This window comes from Ictidomys tridecemlineatus, chromosome 15 (assembly GCF_052094955.1).
Source record: "Ictidomys tridecemlineatus isolate mIctTri1 chromosome 15, mIctTri1.hap1, whole genome shotgun sequence".
Classification (NCBI taxonomy): domain Eukaryota; kingdom Metazoa; phylum Chordata; class Mammalia; order Rodentia; family Sciuridae; genus Ictidomys; species Ictidomys tridecemlineatus.
The window spans coordinates 9819135-9832973 of record NC_135491.1 but is presented as its reverse complement, the minus strand read 5'-3'; the positions used below and the strand labels follow the sequence as shown (position 1 = coordinate 9832973).

The 13839-nt window shown below is 48.9% G+C and overlaps 1 protein-coding gene across 2 annotated transcripts in view; it reads left to right on the top strand.

Moving 5' to 3' along the window:
* Positions 1 to 13633, top strand: part of LOC101970104 (insulin growth factor-like family member 4) — a 51592-nt gene extending 37959 nt beyond the window's left edge. For both annotated transcript variants that reach the window (XM_078031829.1, XM_078031827.1), the window contains one exon: positions 11674 to 13633. The gene's annotated coding sequence lies outside the window, so the exon portion shown is untranslated. The remainder of the gene's footprint in view (positions 1 to 11673) is intronic.
* Positions 13634 to 13839: the final 206 nt, after the last annotated feature.

Sequence of the window (13839 nt, the reverse complement as noted above, 5' to 3'; positions counted from 1 at the left end):
ATTGCTGCATGAGATAAGAGAATGTGGAAAACATACTTGGAATCAGTATAAAGGGTAAGATTGTTCCCCGCTGCCAATTCACAGGCTTGCGATGCAGCTACCAGCTCAGCCTGTTGGTTGGTGGTATTTGCAGGCAGGGGACTGGCTTCTATTACTCATGATAAGGACACTATGGCATATCCAGCTTTTCTGATCCCCTCATGCATAATGGAGCTGCCATCAGTGAACCAGGTGTAATCAGATTGGTCTAGAGGTCCAAGTCCTTGAGGTGATGAGGGGAGGTGACAGTGATTTGAGCTCCAAAGGCAAGCTTTTGTGAACATAGGAGGCCGCTAGGGCATGGAGACAAGGAGCCCATCCCCTGGATGGACAGCTGGATCTAACTGTTTTGAGAGGAATGCCACCAGAGCGAGGGTGGGCCCATACCTTTGTCCCAGCACCCCCAAGCCTTGCCCTTTGTTTTCATGAACATAGAGAGTAAAAGGCCCATTAACACCTGGAAGGTGTAGAGCTGGCGCTTGTAAGAGGACCTTCTGGAGGGTTCTGAAATGTGGTGCAGCTGAAAGTAACAAGGGCTCATGCTTGTTCCCCTTTGCTAGATCATATAGAGGTCTGGCAAGTAATGAGTAATTTGGTACCCATGCCCTAAAATAGCCTGCCAGGCCCAGGAACGAGAGAATCTCCTCTTTAGTTTTTGGTACTGGAAGGCTTTCAATAAGGCCTTTTCTATCAGTTGTGATAGCTTTCTTCCCTGTGGAAATGTGGAACCCTAAGTAAACAGCCTCAGAGAGAGAGAGAGCTGCACCTTTTGTAGAGAAACCCTATATCCTCGGTGAGCAAGAAAACTCAAGAGGGTGGCTGTGTCCGACTTTGAGGTTTCTAATGAGGGACTACAGAGGAGGGAGGTCATCAACATATTGTAGGAGGGTTGAGTTGGGGCATAGAGGAAAAAATCCTCAAGATCTCCAGCGAGGACTTGTCCAAAAATAGGTGGGCTATCTCAAAATCCCTGAGGCAGGACAGTCCAGGTTAACTGTCAGGAATGTCTAGTTTCTGGATCAGTCCAGTTGAAGGCAAATATATCTTGGGAAGAGACGGGTAGTGGAATCAAAAAGAAAGCATCTTTAAGACCAATAACTGAAAAACAGGTGGAGTTTACAGGAATGGAGGAAAGGATAGTATAAGGGTTTGGAACTAGGGGATGTATGGGCCTGTTTGAAGAATTTATTAGCCTCAAGTCCTGCTCCAAACAGTATGTTCCATTAGGCATTTTTACTACTAAAATTGGGGTACTGAATGGAGAGTGTGTGGAACGGAGGAACCCCTTTCTTAGTAAGCTCTGAATGATTGGCTCTAGGCCCTTAAGACTGGCCATTGGCAGCAGGTATTGGGCCTGGTTTGGGAAGTGGTTAGGGTCTTTAAGATGCACTTCCACAGGAGAGCAATTTGCAGGGGACGGAGTTTCAGTGGATCTAGTATTTTACAGGGGAGGGGAAAGTGTGTGTTCTGGTGGTCATTGGAGTCTCCACACCAAACACAAAGAGGTAAAGTCTCTTCTTCATCAGGGAGTAAAGCCATGATGAAGATATGAGTAGGGGAGGACAATAAGGTTAGGTTATGGAGGCCTTCAAGATGGATAATATATCCCTTCCCAGCAAGAGGACCAGGCACTGAGGCATAACCAAAAAATGGAGTGAAAAAGAGAACTCAGATAAGGAGCAAGTGAGGGGAGGGGTTCTGCGTGGGATGATGGTTTCACCCCCTACCCTGACAATAGGAGATATAGAGGGATGGGTAGTTCCCCAAAACTCTCTCAGAACAGAGAATGTGGCCCCAGTATCTACCAAAAAGTTTATGGGACACCCGGCCACTTGGATAACCACCCTGGGTTCCTGCTTGGTGATTGAATAGGTCGGGACAGAAGACCCAGGGCCCCATCAACCCTCGGCCGCTAGGCCCAGCAAGTCACTGGTGGGGGGACTGACCTCAGCTCCCCTCCGGGAATTGGGGCAGTCTGATCCCCAGTGGCCAGGACATCAGCATCTGGAATACGTCTGGGCGGTGCTCTGGGGTTAGGGCAAGCCTTAGCCCAGTGTCCTTCATCACCACACTTAAAGCAGGGCCCAGGGGTCCTCGTTGTGGGGGTTGTTGTCTCCCCTTTTCCATAGGTTGGAAGGAGCCCTGTAACACCTGGGCCGACATCTGGCATTTTGGGCGTTTTGCTCGTTCATCTCTGTTGTGGTGGACCTTGAAGGCCATGGCCAACACCTCGGTCTGAGGGGCCCAGGAGTCAAGGGTCCCCTCTCTAATTTTTTAGCTTTGCCCAGATGTTGGAGTAGCTTTGTGAGAAAAAATAGGTCATAAGAAGTTGCCTCCCATCTGGGGAGTCAGGGTCCAAATTAGTGACCTGAAGGAGGCCTTTGCTAGTCGGTCTAGGAAGGCCGAGGGGTTTTCATTCTTCTCCTGGATGACTTCCTGGAGTTTACCAAAGTTAACAGCCTTTTGTGCCACCGCCTTTAGGCCAGCCATCAGACAGGTAATAAGGTGGTCCCTGCGACCAGGTCTTGGGGGTCATTAAATCCCAAGGGGGTCTTGGTCTGGAAACACCTGGGCCCCTAAGGGATGGTGGGCATCAGTCTGATGAACCTGGTCTGCATAGGCCCTAGCCTGGTCCCAGACCCTTCTCCTCTCCTCAGGGAGGAGAGTATTGGACAGAATCCTATAGAGATCATGAAAGGTGAGGCTGCAGGCTTGGGTAAGTATTGAAACTCTTTAATATAAGAGACAGGGTTTGTAGTGTAAGATCCCGATTTTTTCTCTACTTGAGAAAGGTCAAGCATAGAAAAAGGAACATAAACCCATGAAATCCCATTCAGCCCAGCAACCTCCCGAAGGGGGGCCACAACAATGTGAAGTTTGAGTCGGGTGATGAGATGTGTGACTTGTGGGTTAGGTGCTGCATTAGTGCGTGAACGGGTGACGGGTGGACTAAACTGAGGTGAGGGACCGGGGAGGAAGGAATGGAAGCAGGAGGAGGTTGTGGGGGAGTGTGAGGAGGAGGAGGAGGAGGAGGAGTGTCCGAAGAAGAAGTTGCAGGTGTAGAAGATGGGGAAGTGGGAGGAGGTGAAAGGGGAAGTGGGGCTGAGGGCAGGGGAGAGTGGTAGGAAGGTGGTTCATCAGCCAGGTCAAAAGTGGAGGTGGAGAGCAGAGAAGAGGGAGAAGGAGGAGAAGGTGTGCAGACAGAGAGCAGAGAAGAGGAGGAGCAAGGAGGCTTGAGAGCAAGGAGTAGAAGCTGGGGCTTGCATTGGGTGCAGAGATTTGGGTGAGAGCCTAGCTGGGAAAAGCCTCCACACAGGGAATCTCATTCCACTTCTTTGATTGCTCACAGTCATTGGAAAGATCCCGGAGTAAACTGGGATCCAGAGACCCACACGTGGGCCAAACATTTTGGTTGTCCAGGGGGATGTAGGCCAGTCCTGGGTACAGAACTTTATGAGCCTCTTTGGTTTAATATCAGGGGCCAGGCTCGGGGTTGTCAAATTATCTAAGAGGCACCACAAGGGAGAATCAGCCGGAAGGGACAAGGAATTTCCCATGCTGGAAGGGCAAGATGGGAGAGAGAGAGAGAGAGAGAGAGAGAGAGAGAGAGAGAGAGAGGGCCCAGGCTGAAAAGAGCTTCCTGGAAGCTCCGGAGCTGACGGAGGGTCAAGTGGGTGTCCCCAAAATGGCTGACCGCCACAAGGAAATAGACAGAGGGCACTGCCCGGGTATCACCAGGGGAATGAGATCTGTGAAACCCAAATAGGGCTGAGGCCACAGGCAACCTGACGTCAGGAGAGTTTTTTGAGTGGAACAAAAGAGTCAGAAGGAGACAATAACTCTGGGCAGAAAGGGGTTCTGGGTGGAACGGGGTCAGACTTGTCAGAAGTCAGGTGAGACAAACTGTAGCAGTACACTAACCTGTCACGTGAGCCGAGAGCTAGGGGAGATGAAGGAGTTAGAAAGGGAGAATTAATCCTACGTCCCAGGCAGTAGATTCCCAGGGGTGTCCTAGCAGAGTGCCCAGGGTCCACCGCAACCCTGATGGGTCTGGGTGGGGTGTGTTTCCCCCCTAAAACACCCGGAGGGATTGCAGGACATTCAACAGCCAGTTCCCTCATTCTGGTGAGATAGGGTTCAGGCGCTCATGGGATGGGGGAGCTCACCAACCCGCAGGCCAGTGGTGGATGTCAGGCAGGCGATAGAGGAGTGGACTGCGACAGGAATGATTGGGCTCAGAGTTTGGGATTGAGGTTTTGCCTTGAGCGACAGAGACCCCCATCTTGGGTTTCAGCACCAATGTAAGGAGTGGCAGAAAAGCTCCGTAAATTCAAGAAGCCAAAACAACCATTTACCTGTCCCAGATTTTAGTAGCGGGACCGCATCAGCTGGTCGCAGAAAGAAGCGGGGAGAGAGAGAGAGAAAGAACACACAAACAGAGTATTGATATTTATAGGCTCAATGCAGGGTGGGGGGAGCAGGGGGCAGTGGGCTGTTACTTCTTTTTTGGCCGAGAGTTCATGCCACTTCAGGGATTGGAGGTGCACCATTCAAAGTTCACACCATTCAGTGCATCATGGACCTGAGCTCCTGGAAGAGAAGCACTCTGGGTGCCATCTTTACCAACCCCTTCCAAGCCCTTTTGGCACACAGAATCTGATCAAAAACCAGAAAATAATAATTTAGTTGCTGTTCTAAGTCAGCGAGAGTTCCAGTTCCAGTTAACATCTTCAGAAGAGCTTTAAACCCCTGCCTTCAGTTTCTCTCAGCTTGTTCACTGCAAAAATTGGTCCAATTGGACCTCCACAATAAGAAATTGCCCCCCAAAAGACAGGCTTTAGCTAACGTAACCCAATCAAGCAGAGGTAGAGGCTCGCTGCGTAGAGACTCAGCAGGTTTTGAACAAATGATGAATTTGGGCCCTAAGTACAGCAGGTGTTTTTGAGCTCCTTCAGAGTTTTAAAAGGAACCACAGCGCACATGCAGACACTTTGGTTTTGCTCGTTCGCCTGCTCAAGAACTGGGAAAAGCTGGAAGCCTGTAATGTCCTCCCCTGCCTCCAGCACAGTCCCGAGGCTGCACTGGCGTGGCGAAAGCGTGACCACAGCCAATTCAGAATAATTATTGAACCTCGTTCTTCCAGAGGAGAGAGGCCAGATTTGAATGGTGGACACAGGGCCAGCCAGGCATAAGCTACCAAAGCCCTCCTCCAGCTCACTTTCACCCTCTGACGGGGAATCCTCAGACTCTGGCAGGATCTTCCCGTGCGATCTCCTCCCTTCCATCCTGGATCTCCCTCACTGAAACCCCTCCAAGCTGGTTTCCACTCTAGCACACGCCTCTACCAGTAAGTTTTGCTGGCGTGCTGGTAAATCACTGTCTCTTTCCAGATCGGCTGTGATAAACTTTTGGTGTTAGGTCTGGCCCCAAGGTTCCCTGTCTGCAGTTTATGAGCTACAGACTGGGCATGAGTCGACTCTGCCCTTAGGCTGCAGATGAAGAAAACCACCTGGGAATCACCACACGTTGCTTTTCTTGCTTCAGGCTTCTAATTGCCTTTTGAAGCCCCTTTAACAAATCTTCTGAAGACCATGGGTCTTGGTCATCAAAATGACACATTTCTAAGGCAGTCCAGACTTTTTGAATGTTTTCTGTTGTGCCTCTAGATAGTAGAGAGGCAGCCTTAAACATCTTCCTACCTAGCCTTTCCCAAGTATGCAAATCTGGCAAACCTTCCTCACAAAACCACGGGCATATGTCACTAGCTGTTTTCAGAAATTGATCTAGCTGGGCTCTTTTGACCTGCTTTCCTCTATGGTTAATTAAAGTCTCCAGGATCATCAGATAAATCTCTTTTTCTGAAGACATAGGATTCCCATGTTAATTCTTTAAAGTCCCTAACTCTCCATCTGTCTGCTTCTTTCACAACCCCAAAACACGTTTCTCTCAATTTCTAAAGTGAGCTCAACTCAAGTTAAACCTACAAATTCACGCTGAGCGTCCCTGTTAGGGCGCCACCTGCTGCCCTCGTCCAGCACAGGCAGCTGAACTAAGGTCCCTGAATTTGTGGTGATGCAAAATAAAACACACACAATTTACTTTTACACAAGCTTCAAGACAGCTTCCCCCAGCTCTCAGCCTCAGGATCCCCAAAAGGGAGAGAAAGAGGAATTCATGAGAGGCTGATGAGAGAGGGGGAGCACATTCAGAAGTGAGCTTTTATCTGGAGGGGGACACTGTTCTTAGAAAGTTCTACCCATAAAAGGGCAGGAGGGGTAGAACTACAAGGGAGCAGGTGAGCCTAACTCAACCCCAGCAGGCACGTCTGCACCTGAAGACCCATTTGCTATCTGAGCTGGGACAAGGGCCAAGTCACCATGAAATGTAGTGATTGGCTAGAGCTTCAGGACTAAAAGTCATAATTGTCACTTTCCAGGCATCCAGAGTGGCTCCCCACAGAACCTCATATAATTTGACATTCTGCATTAAGTAATTTTTAAAATCTTAAGACAATTTCTTGAGTGCATGGGAAGGGGAGATGGGGTGGGATCATTGCAAGACCTGGGTTTGGAGGGGCAGGGGGCAGACGGGCAGACTGAGCAGATCCTCTTCCATTCTTGGGCCATTGGTGCAGATTACCTCATTTGTATTGGGGCCAAATTTGAGTTCTGAGCCTAATGAGGCATTTAATTTTGAGGTCAGTTTGGGAGTAGAGGGTCTTAAAATGGGTAGACACAGCCCAAGGGAGTGTCTCTGGGAATTGACTGGGTAGTTCCCATATTTAGAGAGGTTTGACACAGGTGACAACTGAGGGCAGAGTGACCTCTGTACTCTTAAGCCACCAATGTGCCAGTCACTGGACTGGACTTTTCCCACTGGGGACTCGGAAAACATCTTTACCCCAACATCAGTGATAGGGGGACCCTCAGGGTTCTGGTGGGCCAAAAGGAGTGGCCTTGGAGCGGGATACCTGTCTGCTGGAGACTAAATGGGATCTTAACTCCCTGAAGAATTTAAAGGTGGTGTTTGATGCCAGAACAAAACTACAAAGAGGTCTCTGATCGGTGAGATTTAGTGGGTGTGTAAGGGAAGGGAAGATTGGGAAGGGGAGGAAGTAGAAACAGGATGCCTTCAATGCCATTAAAGGATGTTCTTCAAGAAAATCATGACTTTTGAAGTCCTGCTCCGCAGCACCTCTCCAGTGCCTGAGACATAGCCTGTAAGGTGGCCTGGGCCTCAGGGAAGACGTGGGAGAGCCCTGGTGGAGTGAGGGGCTGCGGGTCGCCAGGGCTCCTTCACCCAAGTCAGTTTCATAAGCTGCTCCAGCGACCTTCCAAGACATTCCCCTCCTTACTGAACAAACCTGGAGCTGGAATTCTTAACTTTAGAAAATGATTCCACTGACTAAGAGTCTGGCCCTCCTGGAAAACATCACTTTGCTGCTGAGTGAGGTTTTCCTGCCTTCTGTCCTGGGCTTGGCTGTGGGGTCAGAGGACATGGTCCCTTTGGGGAGGCTTTCAGAGGTCACCAGTCTGTAAAGAACCCTGGGGAAAGTCGGAGACACAGTAGGGGAAGCTGGTATAGCTGTCCAAGTCTGTGAGAGCTGGAGTGTCTCCAGGGCCATCCATGCCTTCCTGTTGCGCGTAACGCGTCTTTAGTGCCGGGGATGAGAGAGACAGACAGCTTGTCTGACACCTGCTCTTGCCCCAGGGACAAGTATGGCCCAAAGGCAGTGAAGAAGGCGACATCACCAGACGATTTGATGATATCACCAGATCATTTCTGAGTATAAAAGGACCCGCTGAGACCTACTGGTCACCCACCCACTGAGACCTACTGGTCACCCACCCGCTGAGACCTACATGGCCACCAACCTGAGCCATGACTCTATAGGTGGCCCATTCATTCAGCCAAGAGTTTGAAGAGGCTACTGATAAGATCACTGTAATGTGGCCCACATCCTAAAGGGAGAGTAACAGATATGAAAAACAGATAAACAGGAAAGGGTCATCTCATCTGAGATGAGAACCTTTAAAACAGAAAAGCTTGTACCTACAAATGTCTCCCTTAGTTTGGATAGTGAAGGAGGCAGGTCAGGCGGAGGAGTGGGAGCTGCTGCACTGGCTCCGAGGCTTCTTCCCCTCATTGCTAGCAGGATTCCCAGAGTCGAGGTCCACGAGCCTTCGCCTTGAGGGGCTTAAAACCTGGGTTAGAGCTTTTAATTATCTTACTTTTAGTGAAAACCAGAAATGAAGCCATCTGAAACTTTCCATTGAGCAACAATTTACTAAAATCACATTTATGTTTATCACATTTATGTTCAATCTGATTTACCCATTTTTAATTTAGGTTACCCATGAAAAGCAAGTTTAGTTAATATTTTAAGTCATCCTTTTCTGTTGAAGAAAAATCCTAGAAGCAGCAATGGACATTATACTAAAACCTTTACGAGAAAACGACATTTTCCATTGTCTGGTCATCTGGAAAGAAAGTATGAGTTAGTGATTTTGAAGACATATTATCTTCATTTGTTTATTCAATTTAAATTAAAGTTTTGAATCACGTGAATCAAAGGTATTTGGATCCATATTTTTAAGTTTTAGTCTGCTGGTTCTGATACATACACACTAGTAGACAAGAGTACACAGAACAAACAAGCAAAGGCCTTATGACTTTTAAAACTTATTAGATTAAGAGTCATCTTTTGGAAATTGGCCTCAAAGCAAAGCAGAGTATTAAAAAAAAACTTTCTATAGTTGGATAAAACAGGTCTGACCAGAAATTATAATTTAGGCATGCAAGACCAAAATCATTAGCTCAAAAACATAGAATTTAAAAACAAGAATCCTAGGGCTCAGTTGGCAGAGTGCTTTCCTAGCACATGTGAGGCACTGGGTTTGATCCTCAGCAATAAAATAAAGGTATTGTGTCCACCCCTACTATAAAAAAATATTTTAAAGAGTCCTGGAGAAAACTTATATGGCCATTAATGATTTTAGAAAAGCAATATGAGAGAATGAGAGCGATAGGGAAAGGGAGAAGGAAAGAGAGAGAGAACTTTGAAGTCATTTTTCTGGGTGGCAGCCAGGGGAATAGTCCACTCACTCTAGTCTCAGGCCCCCTGTGGAGCCTGCCCTTTGCATTCTAGCTTCAGCTGGGCCTTGGCCAGGATGCCCAGGGCTTTTTAACCCTACTTTCCCCAGTTGGTAATTGGGCTGGGTTTAGATGTAGAAAATTAGGAAACATTATTAGTGGAGATGAGGAAGGTGTCTGGGTCAAAAAACAATTGGGCCTTAGAGTCAGTGGTATTTATAAGCCAAAGGGGGAGGGGGTATTGGAGTCCTTTTGTATGGATATTAAGGCCATCGTGGAGGAGAGGGGTCCCTCCTAGTTGGGGGCACCCCAGTGCTCAGGAGGTATAGGGAGGCAGAGAAGCAAGGAGGCCCAGAGAACGGAGGGGTCTAAGGAGCCTGCTTGGGGCTTTGGACGTGTTGGAAAGCAAAAGGGTGAGGTCTCAGGGCAGTCTAGGTGCAAGAGGAGGGGCCCAGTGACTGTAGGAATCTTTGTGTGACAGAACAAGGTGTTAGCCGGATATTTGTGGCCAATTGTTGGTAGGTGTTATGGGAGTGTGAAGGCAGGGGTGAAAGTGGGGTATGAGTGTAAAGAAGCCTTGCATTAGGCCGTAGGTGCAGGCAGGGGGACAGCCACTAGCCATTTCTAGTGGTGAGAAGCGTAGCCGGCAGGTGGTTTCCTTCTCCTTTCGGTATGATTGGTTAAGGAGTTTATAAGTCAGGTTGAGAGTGTGGTGCAGGTAGTCAGGTTAGGTTTAGAGGCCTCAGAGGCTCCAGAGAGAGTGGAGAAGAGTGGTGTCTTTAGGAGAGCGACGGGGAATGTAGGACACCTTGGAATCAGGCAGGATGGGGGAGCTGTCTCCCTGCAATAGAAAAACCAGAGGTGAGTAGCACACAGAGGCCCCGATAATTAATGGCTAGCAACAGTTGGGGGTGATTATCCAATTTCGAGGGGCAGCGATGGCTAGCCTTCTAGCCAGGAGGAGGGTCTTAGGAATTGTGATTAGCAAAGCTAAAAACGTGGGGACCTAATGGTCAAGAGAATGAAGGAAAGAAAGAAAAGAGAGTGAACTGTGTAACTTGCTCAGGGGAGAAATCACAAAGAGTGCCTTGCAGAAAGAGGGAGGGGAGCCACTGGGAAAGACAGGCTGGATGGAAATCCAAGGAGGAAAGAGGCCCAGCTCTTGTTGGAGGGTGGCTAGACACTGAAGGCATCTGTTAAGGGTTGGGGAACATCGATCACCTGTAGTGGGCTCTGGATGGTCCTCTTCTGAGGCAGGTGGTAGCTGAGGGTTCCGCACCTTAGATTTAGGGATTGGATTCTTTAGTGTAGGAATCAGGATCAGTAGAATAGGAACCTGGAGGGTTCTGTCTGGAAGAGGTTGGGAAGCAAGAAGAAAACGTGAACATGCAATGCCTTTGGCTCCAGCTGCCCCCTTAATGGTAGGAGCAGGGGAGAAAGAAGGAGGCAGAGAGGCGGAAGTGGGCGATGTGATGTTGAGGTCAAGAGAAGGGGAAGAGGGATGAAGGACGGCCAGACAGGGAAGTTGGCTCCCTATTTAGTGAAGGTGTGTCCGAGGGAGGAGAGGACGGTGTGGCTGGGCCAGGCCATGGAGAAGCATGGGGCGGGGGGCGGGAAGTGAAGGGTGATCTTTGGGTTAAAAAAGAGGGAAAATCACTGGAATTGGGAGGTAACAGGGTTAAGGGAGAGCCAGCCAGAAGGACCCGTGCAGGGGAGCAGGATGGACACAGAGAGGGCGAGAGCAAAGAAAAGAAAAGGGAATCTATGTCCACTCATTGTGTACGTCCTGTATGGTGGTGGGATTGAAAGTCCCCTTCCCCAGCCAGGAGGAGTCAATATCTAATTTATATTGGGGCCAGGCTGTGTTCACACAGAAAATGAGCCACGAGGTTTGAGATCTGGGGTCAAATGGAGAGGCCGGAGGTGTCTGAGGAGCTAGCCAAGGGCGGGGTGTCTCAGGGAATTTTAGACTGGGCAGAGTCCAGGGCTGAGAGTTCTCGGGAGCCCAGGGAAACAGAGGAGGAAGGGGCGCCCCATAACCTCACTGATCTCCCACACAGAAGCAGACCTTCAGTGAAGGGCCGGCAGGCAATGACCAAGGACCCCTCCTAGGTTTCAGCACCAGATGTTAGGGGAACATTAGGGGAGCAAATATCCAGGAGCAAATGTTTGTTCACGGAGAGTGTCTGCCAGGCGCAGCAGGCAGAGGCCCTTGGATAAAGGTTTTATATCTCTTTTTTAATGAGGAACAAGAGCAAGCTAGAAATGACCTTGGGCTCTGGTGGCTGGGAAACAACAGATTTTTGTATTTAGGGACCTTTGGGGGTGGGGGTGTATGGGAACAGAGTATCTTAAGTTTCTTTTTCTTGGCAGTTTAGAAGATTCAGTTCTGACTCCCGGAACCAAAATGGAGTTACTAATATCTAGGGACATAACAAGCAGGACCAGGTCAGCCCAAGAATCTCAGGCTAGCCCTAGCTTGGCAATAGAGATAAAACAGTAAACCAGGAACATCCTGTCCTTGCTCTTTGGTTTTTCCAGTGACTCGCAGTCTGACAGTCTGGTGAGAACGGTGGCCACAGGGCGCAAGACAGAAGGCCTGGTGAGGGTTCCGACCGGTGGATTCCTGGGCCAAGTCTGTGCTGTTGGCTTCCAGATCCGAAGCTGCAGATCAGGGAGCCCCATGAACTGAACATCGCTCTGAGGAAGTCTGCCATGGTGAGCAGAAGTCTCACGTGGTGGCATGTTGTTCTGCGCTGCTTGTAACGGCCAAATTCATGTCTGAATTCTACTTACGGCTGCTGAAGGCAAATCTTGATGTTTCCATGAAACATCTGCGTTCTGTCCTTCGTGGGAAAGGCCCAGCCAGAAACCTTTTGCCTTAATTTGAAGGGGAACAGAGATTTTCTTCAGGCTATCTGTGGACCACAGCCAAAATGCTGGGTCTCATTGAAGTCATCCAGTGACAAATGGCCTCTGTCCCTCCCAGAAGTTGCTGCCAGGCTGAGCCTTTGGCCAAGGAAAGAGGGTCTGAGCCCCCCTCCCTCAGCACCGTTTCTTGGGGCTCAGATCCCTGCCCAGCAGTCTGGGGAACGGGCCGGCATCGTGATTAGAGGGGACAGCTCAGCAAGCCCCTGTCCTGGGCAGTCAGGGCAGTGTTCACCTGGCCACCTGCTGTGCCCTGTACTGACCACACACAAAACTCATCTGAAGACGGAGAACCCTGGCAGATGCCCATTCCTTCTCCTGGGTCGTTAATTAATCTTTGCCATTTTCAGATCTAAGTCATAATCCTATTTTGATGCATTATAACTGGCTTCTTCAACAACCCACGAAGGAGGTACTACTATATGCGATAAATAGAAATAGTCTCCACTCACCCAGATTAAAGGCAGGGGTTCAGGGTGGGTATTTTTGAGTACATCCTTTACTACACTTATTCATTAAAAACCCCCGTTCCCCTCCAATTCAACCTTCTTAATCCTAAATCACACTGAGTTGATTGAGGCCCATCTGCCCTACGGAGCATCTGGGACTCTGGAGGTAATTTCCAAGTATAAATTCATGTAGTTACTGCAGAAATAAAAACCAGCAGTGAAGGGCAGGCAAAGCGCCACCTCCTTCCTTTTAGGTCCCTGCTGAACATGACTTCATGAGAATTAAATTGCCATAAGACAGACTAACAGGAGAAAAGCACACAAATTCATCTAATCCAAGCTCTGATGGGGCACGGGAGCCTTCCCAAGATTGAAGACCCGATGGACATGGTGGTGCAGGCTGGAATCCCAGCAATTCAGGAGACTGAAACAGAAGGATCACAAGTTGGAGACCAGCCTGGGCAACTTAGCAAGACCCTGAATCAAAATAAAATAAAAGCAGGGGGCAGGGGGGTGCAGCTCAGTGGTAGAGCAGCCTGGGTTAAATCATCAGTACCACATTAAAATAAAATTTTCAAAAAAGGAAATGAAGACCCCATGCAGCTGTTAGTCAATCAATCATTTCTGGGACCGGGGAAGTAGCTCAGTGGTAGAGCATTTGCTTAGCATGCATAAGACCCCAGGTTCAATACCCAGAGCCACACACACACTTATGCTGCATTGGATAAATCAGAAATAGTAGATTGGGATCAGGTCAGGGGACTTGGGCTAAGGCCATGGGTTGCGTAGAGAAGTGACTAGGAAGATAAGGGTTGGTTTAGCAGGTTTGGTTTATTCGGTTTTCCCTCAGCTTCTGCTTGAGAAAGTTATTTCATAGGGAGAAGTCTTTCATAAGGGAGTTTCCCTTCCCAATTAAAAAAAAAAAAAAACCAGAATGAGGGTCTTCCTGGGCTGGGGATGTGGCTCAAGCGGTAGCGCGCTCACCTGGCATGCGTGCAGCCCGGGTTCGATCCTCAGCACCACATACAAAGAAAGATGTTGTGTCCACCGAGAACTAAGAAATAAATATTAAAAATTTTCTCTCTCTCTCTCTCTCTCTCTCTCTCTCTCTCTCTCTCTCTCTCTCTCTCTCAAAAAAAAAAAAAAAAAACAGAATGAGGGTCTTCCTGATCTTCTTGAACCTCTGCTTCAGTTTGTTTCTTTTAACTCACGTGAGAACAGTGGACCCTTTGCTGCTGCAGTGGTGAAGGTAACAAGCCACACCCTGAGCTGCTGTCCTAGGGGACAGAGCAGCCCTGGACCTGCATCCCTCGAGGACCTGATGCTACGG